We start from the raw sequence: 8,621 nt of genomic DNA on the forward strand, positions 1-8,621 counted from the left end.
ATAGAGGGAGGGAGGGATATGGGGGTTTTATGACACCTCACCATTGATAGTAAATTGTAGGTAGCAGACTATTACAGTGGATCAGCGTTCAATAGAGGGAGGGATATGGGGGTTTTATGACACCTCAACATCGATTGTAAATTGTAGGCAGACTATTCCTTTTGGGGTCTAATTTGGGCGACTGGAATGTCTCTTTGTTACCGAGAGATTCTTAGACGACCCCAAAAACTTCAACATCAAACAATGGACACTGGGACAATATATTCCAACATCCGAATGTTGGGAACGATGAGAGATGGAATATGGAAAATGTAATGTCTATTTTGTGATGTCATTAAAAATGTTATAAATAGGTTTTAATGAAAGCATTAACTTCAAGAGCTTTCGCACTGTGTATATCAGGTTTACATTCTTTACGTTGTGTAGAAAATATCAAGGATAAAGAGAATGTTTTTGTGATGATGGGATTGTGATTTTAGTACTCTAACGAGATAGTAATTCTGATACCTTGCCTCGTAACCAATTTGTAAGTCGCTCTGGATAAGAGCGTCTGCTAAATGACTTAAATGTAATGTAAATGTAACTAGCCACACCCCAGGGAGCCCGGAGAACGGGTCAGAATGACGAAAAATGCCTCAATTTTTCTCCGGTATAAAAATATTGAGTTAAGAATGATCATATCAGACTAGGAGGACCACGAGCTGTAGCTGAGGTCTACGATTAGTCACGACCCCCCCACGCACAGCGCAAAACACAACACACGAAGAAGACAACGGAACCTCTTAACAATCAATGCTACGGTTAATTAGCTGTTCTTAATGTCCTCAGGACATCTTCCAGAATGAGTGCAAAGTAATCAGACAACTAAAAAGAAGGACATTGTGACATTTTGTGGACAGATCAGAGCCTTACACCTGAGAACGACCAGAGAAGGCCAGCCGAAATAAGAAGGAACCTCCTCATCAAGCGGGAACCCGGCCCACGATGGGCCCAACAGAGGGAAGGCCCAACTGAACCCTCCTAATCAAGCGGGAACCCGGCCCACGAAGGGCCCAACTGAACCCTTCTAATCAAGCGGGAACCCGGCCCACGAAGGGCCCAACTGAACCCTTCTAATCAAGCGGGAACCCGGCCCACGAAGGGACCAACAGAGAGAAGGCCCAACTGAACCCTCATCAAGCGGGAACCCGGCCCACGAAGGGCCCAACAGTGATACCCGACAGAGACCTTCAGCGCGTAAATACATGCGTTACTTCTTACCCAGACGATCGGAAGCTTGGGGCAAGATATTAAGGGCTATACTGTGAGTATAGTTCCCAAATGTATCCAAGTGTTGCGTCTCTTACTTTCTCTAACTCTCCATCTTGTGTAACAAGTGTCATATTGTGTTAGTCCGCTAGGGACTTGTTGTCATCGTATTAAGTTTCCAATCAATAACCTATACCGTGTTTGTGTATCCTATGTTATCATTTAGTTTGTTAGTAAATAAATAATCAAATCAATTTGTGTGGTACGGAAATGATCAGTGAGACTTTGTACCGATTTCAAGAAGTCAACGACGTTCACAATGATACTGATATGAGGAAATGATTAAATTAGTTACTGTTATGATATCTATATATTCTTGAGATAATTCGGGAGACGGTAACTCATTAAACAACTGTTCCCGTGGTGCCCCAAATTCCTAATGAGTTAATTGTTTCATGATTAATATAATTGAGTATCAATTCAATATAGTTTGATCAAATAAATAACAGTCATCAGATTAATGATAGTAACGTCACGGCAAATGATGAATACAATACAGTTTGTGTTTTGATTATGAACTTTAATGTGTTGGCATACAAGTATAAACCCTCTGTTGTTCATTATATTCTGGGGATATTGCTCTATATATAGATGAATGGAGTTTTTGCATTTCTTAAACCTCTTGAATTTAATGTTTGACACAGCACACTGCAGTTATATTTCACCCTGACTGCCATTTTGTTTCACGAGGGGCAGTCATGACATCATACAATACCTTCGGAAAGTATTCAGACCCCCAAGACATTTTTCCACATTTTGTTACCTTACAACCTTATAGAGTATACCTATGTATCACCTCTTCAACCCAGAGAGAGAGAGAATACCTATTTATCACCTCTACAACCCAGAGAGAGAGAGTATACCTATGTATCACCTCTTCAACCCAGAGAGAGAGTATACCTATTTATCACCTCTTCAACCCAGAGAGAGAGAGAGTATACCTATTTATCACCTCTTCAACCCAGAGAGAGAGTATACCTATTTATCACCTCTTCAACCCAGAGAGAGAGTATACCTATGTATCACCTCTTCAACCCAGAGAGAGAGAGAATACCTATTTATCACCTCTTCAACCCAGAGAGAGAGAGTATACCTATTTATCACCTCATCAACCCAGAGAGAGAGAGAGAGTATACCTATTTATCACCTCTTCAACCCAGAGAGAGAGTATACCTATTTATCACTTCTTCAACCCAGAGAGTATACCTATTTATCACCTCTTCAACCCAGAGAGAGAGAGTATACCTATTTATCACCTCTTCAACCCAGAGAGAGAGTATACCTATTTATCACCTCATCAACCCAGAGAGAGAGAGAGAGTATACCTATTTATCACCTCTTCAACCCAGAGAGAGAGAGTATACCTATTTATCACCTCTTCAACCCAGAGAGAGAGAGTATACCTATTTATCACCTCTTCAACCCAGAGAGAGAGTATACCTATTTATCACCTCTTCAACCCAGAGAGAGTATACCTATTTATCACCTCTACAACCCAGAGAGAGAGTATACCTATTTATCACCTCTTCAACCCAGAGAGAGAGTATACCTATTTATCACCTCATCAACCCAGAGAGAGTATACCTATTTATCACCTCTTCAACCCAGAGAGAGAGTATACCTATTTATCACCTCTTCAACCCAGAGAGAGAGTATACCTATTTATCACCTCATCAACCCAGAGAGAGAGAGAGTATACCTATTTATCACCTCATCAACAGAGAGAGAGAGTATACCTATTTATCACCTCTTCAACCCAGAGAGAGAGAGTATACCTATTTATCACCTCTTCAACCCAGAGAGAGAGAGTATACCTATTTATCACCTCTTCAACCCAGAGAGAGAGAGTATACCTATTTATCACCTCTTCAGAGAGTATACCTATTTATCACCTCTACAACCCAGAGAGAGAGTATACCTATTTATCACCTCTTCAACCCAGAGAGAGAGTATACCTATTTATCACCTCTTCAACCCAGAGAGAGAGAGTATACCTATATATCACCTCATCAACCCAGAGAGAGAGTATACCTATTTATCACCTCTTCAACCCAGAGAGAGTATACCTATTTATCACCTCTTCAACCCAGAGAGAGAGTATACCTATTTATCACCTCATCAACCCAGAGAGAGAGAGTATACCTATTTATCACCTCTTCAACCCAGAGAGAGAGTATACCTATTTATCACCTCATCAACCCAGAGAGAGAGAGTATACCTATTTATCACCTCTTCAACCCAGAGAGAGAGAGAGAGAGTATACCTATTTATCACCTCATCAACCCAGAGAGAGTATACCTATTTATCACCTCATCAACCCAGAGAGAGAGAGAGAGTATACCTATTTATCACCTCTTCAACCCAGAGAGAGAGAGTATACCTATTTATCACCTCTTCAACCCAGAGAGAGAGAGTATACCTATTTATCACCTCTACAACCCAGAGAGAGAGAGTATACCTATTTATCACCTCTTCAACCCAGAGAGAGAGTATACCTATTTATCACCTCTACAACCCAGAGAGTATACCTATTTATCACCTCTTCAACCCAGAGAGAGAGAGTATACCTATTTATCACCTCTACAACACAGAGAGAGTATACCTATTTATCACCTCTTCAACCCAGAGAGAGAGAGTATACCTATTTATCACCTCTTCAACCCAGAGAGAGAGAGTATACCTATTTATCACCTCTTCAACCCAGAGAGAGTATACCTATTTATCACCTCTTCAACCCAGAGAGAGTATACCTATTTATCACCTCATCAACCCAGAGAGAGTATACCTATTTATCACCTCTTCAACCCAGAGAGAGAGAGAGTATACCTATTTATCACCTCATCAACCCAGAGAGAGTATACCTATTTATCACCTCATCAACCCAGAGAGAGAGAGAGTATACCTATTTATCACCTCTTCAACCCAGAGAGAGAGAGTATACCTATTTATCACCTCATCAACCCAGAGAGTATACCTATTTATCACCTCATCAACCCAGGGAGAGAGAGAGTATACCTATTTATCACCTCTTCAACCCAGAGAGAGAGAGTATACCTATTTATCACCTCTTCAACCCAGAGAGAGAGAGAGTATACCTATTTATCACCTCTACAACCCAGAGAGAGAGTATACCTATTTATCCTCTTCAACCCAGAGAGAGTATACCTATTTATCACCTCTACAACCCAGAGAGAGAGTATACCTATTTATCACCTCTACAACCCAGAGAGAGTATACCTATTTATCACCTCTTCAACCCAGAGAGAGAGAGTATACATATTTATCACCTCTTCAACCCAGAGAGAGAGAGTATACCTATTTATCACCTCATCAACCCAGAGAGAGTATACCTATTTATCACCTCATCAACCCAGAGAGAGAGAGAGTATACCTATTTATCACCTCTTCAACCCAGAGAGAGAGAGAGTATACCTATTTATCACCTCTTCAACCCAGAGAGAGAGAGAGAATACCTATTTATCACCTCTACAACCCAGAGAGAGAGAGTATACCTATTTATCACCTCTTCAACCCAGAGAGAGAGAGTATACCTATTTATCACCTCTACAACACAGAGAGAAAGTATACCTATTTATCACCTCTTCAACCCAGAGAGAGAGTATACCTATTTATCACCTCTTCAACCCAGAGAGAGAGTATACCTATTTATCACCTCTTCAACCCAGAGAGTATACCTATTTATCACCTCTTCAACCCAGAGAGAGTATACCTATTTATCACTTCTTCAACCCAGAGAGAAGTATACCTATTTATCACCTCTTCAACCCAGAGAGAGAGAGTATACCTATTTATCACCTCTTCAACCCAGAGAGAGTATACCTATTTATCACCTCTTCAACCCAGAGAGTATACCTATTTATCACCTCTTCAACCCAGAGAGAGTATACCTATTTATCACCTCTTCAACCCAGAGAGAGTATACCTATTTATCACCTCATCAACCCAGAGAGAGAGTATACCTCACCTCTTTATCACCTCTCTTCAACCCAGAGAGAGTATACCTATTTATCACCTCATCAACCCAGAGAGAGTATACCTATTTATCACCTCTTCAACCCAGAGAGAGAGAGTATACCTATTTATCACCTCATCAACCTAGAGAGAGAGGGAGTATACCTATTTATCACCTCTTCAACCCAGAGAGAGTATACCTATTTATCACCTCATCAACCCAGAGAGAGTATACCTATTTATCACCTCTTCAACCCAGAGAGAGTATACCTATTTATCACCTCTTCAACCCAGAGAGTATACCTATTTATCACCTCATCAACCCAGAGAGAGAGTATACCTATTTATCACCTCTTCAACCCAGAGAGAGAGTATACCTATTTATCACCTCTTCAACCCAGAGAGAGAGAGTATACCTATTTATCACCTCTTCAACCCAGAGAGTATACCTATTTATCACCTCTACAACCCAGAGAGAGAGTATACCTATGTATCACCTCTACAACCCAGAGAGAGAGTATACCTATTTATCACCTCTTCAACCCAGAGAGAGTATACCTATTTATCACCTCTTCAACCCAGAGAGAGAGTATACCTATTTATCACCTCATCAACCCAGAGAGAGAGAGTATACCTATTTATCACCTCTTCAACCCAGAGAGAGAGAGTATACCTATTTATCACCTCATCAACCCAGAGAGAGTATACCTATTTATCACCTCTTCAACCCAGAGAGAGAGAGAGTATACCTATTTATCACCTCTTCAACCCAGAGAGAGTATACCTATTTATCACCTCTTCAACCCAGAGAGAGAGTATACCTATTTATCACCTCTTCAACCCAGAGAGAGAGAGAGTATACCTATTTATCACCTCTACAACCCAGAGAGAGAGTATACCTATTTATCACCTCATCAACCCAGAGAGAGAGAGTATACCTATGTATCACCTATTCAACCCAGAGAGAGAGTATACCTATTTATCACCTCATCAACCCAGAGAGAGTATACCTATTTATCACCTCTTCAACCCAGAGAGAGTATACCTATTTATCACCTCATCAACCCAGAGAGAGAGTATACCTATTTATCACCTCTTCAACCCAGAGAGAGAGTATACCTATTTATCACCTCTTCAACCCAGAGAGAGAGTATACCTATTTATCACCTCATCAACCCAGAGAAGAGTATACCTATTTATCACCTCTTCAACCCAGAGAGAGAAGTATACCTATTTATCACCTCATCAACCCAGAGAGAGAGGGAGTATACCTATTTATCACCTCTTCAACCAGAGAGAGAGTATACCTATTTATCACCTCATCAACCCAGAGAGAGTATACCTATTTATCACCTCTTCAACCCAGAGAGAGTATACCTATTTATCACCTCTTCAACCCAGAGAGAGAGTATACCTATTTATCACCTCATCAACCCAGAGAGAGAGAGTATACCTATTTATCACCTCTTCAACCCAGAGAGAGAGTATACCTATTTATCACCTCTTCAACCCAGAGAGAGAAGTATACCTATTTATCACCTCTTCAACCCAGAGAGAGAGTATACCTATTTATCACCTCTACAACCCAGAGAGAGAGTATACCTATGTATCACCTCTACAACCCAGAGAGAGAGAGTATACCTATTTATCACCTCTTCAACCCAGAGAGAGTATACCTATTTATCACCTCTTCAACCCAGAGAGAGAGTATACCTATTTATCACCTCATCAACCCAGAGAGAGTATACCTATTTATCACCTCTTCAACCCAGAGAGAGAGTATACCTATTTATCACCTCATCAACCCAGAGAGAGTATACCTATTTATCACCTCTTCAACCCAGAGAGAGAGAGAGTATACCTATTTATCACCTCTTCAACCCAGAGAGTATACCTATTTATCACCTCTTCAACCCAGAGAGAGTATACCTATTTATCACCTCTTCAACCCAGAGAGAGAGAGTATACCTATTTATCACCTCTACAACCCAGAGAGAGAGTATACCTATTTATCACCTCATCAACCCAGAGAGAGAGAGAGTATACCTATGTATCACCTATTCAACCCAGAGAGAGAGTATACCTATTTATCACCTCATCAACCCAGAGAGAGAGTATACCTATTTATCACCTCTTCAACCCAGAGAGAGAGTATACCTATTTATCACCTCATCAACCCAGAGAGAGAGAGTATACCTATTTATCACCTCTTCAACCCAGAGAGAGAGAGAGTATACCTATTTATCACCTCTTCAACCCAGAGAGAGAGTATACCTATTTATCACCTCATCAACCCAGAGAGAAGTATACCTATTTATCACCTCTTCAACCCAGAGAGAGAGTAAACCTATTTATCACCTCTTCAACCCAGAGAGAGAGAGTATACCTATTTATCACCTCTTCAACCCAGAGAGAGAGAGTATACCTATTTATCACCTCATCAACCCAGAGAGAGAGAGAGAATACCTATTTATCACCTCTACAACCCAGAGAGAGAGAGAGTATACCTATTTATCACCTCATCAACCCAGAGAGAGAGTATACCTATGTATCACCTCTTCAGACTAGAAGGGTTCATGCAGATTTTTGGTAGATAGGTAGTTTGAGGGTCAAGGAGCTATTGAAATTTGAAAGTTTACAAAATTCATGTAAAATCATGTGAGATGAGAATTTTTTTACCTTTATTTTACTAGGCCAGTCAGTTAAGAACAAATTCTTATTTTCAATGACGGCCTAGGAACAGTGGGTTAACTGCCTGTTCAGGGGCAGAACAACAGATTTTGTACCTTGTTAGCTCAGGGATTTGAACTTGCAACCTTTCGGTTACTAGTCCAATGCTCTAACCACTAGGCTACCCTGCCACCACAATTGACCAACTAAAGGGTGTGCAATGTGTAGGCCCATTGAAGGGACATTCTGAACCTTGTTTGAAGTCACTAGGTCACATGACCAAGGCAATATTTAATTGTTTAAAAAAATATACAGTCTGGCAAAAAAAGTATTTAGTCAGGCACCAATTGTGAAAGTTCTCTCACTTAAAAAGATGAGAGGCCTGTAATTTTCATCATAGGTACACTTCAACTATGACAGACAAAATGAGGGAAAAAAATCCAGAAAATCACATTGTAGGATTTTTAATGAATGTATTTGCAAATTATGGTGGAAAATAAGTATTTGGTCAATAACAAAAGTTTATCTCAATACTTTGTTATATACCCTTTGTTGGCAATGACAGAGGTCGTTGTTGTATGAAAATAGGATGCTGTTGTTTTGATAACAACATTGATAAATTGTTGACTTAAAAAAACATTCACCATGAATGTTCTCATGAATCTTACCAT

This window comes from Oncorhynchus masou, unplaced genomic scaffold (genome assembly GCF_036934945.1).
Source record: "Oncorhynchus masou masou isolate Uvic2021 unplaced genomic scaffold, UVic_Omas_1.1 unplaced_scaffold_1625, whole genome shotgun sequence".
NCBI classification, from domain to species: domain Eukaryota; kingdom Metazoa; phylum Chordata; class Actinopteri; order Salmoniformes; family Salmonidae; genus Oncorhynchus; species Oncorhynchus masou.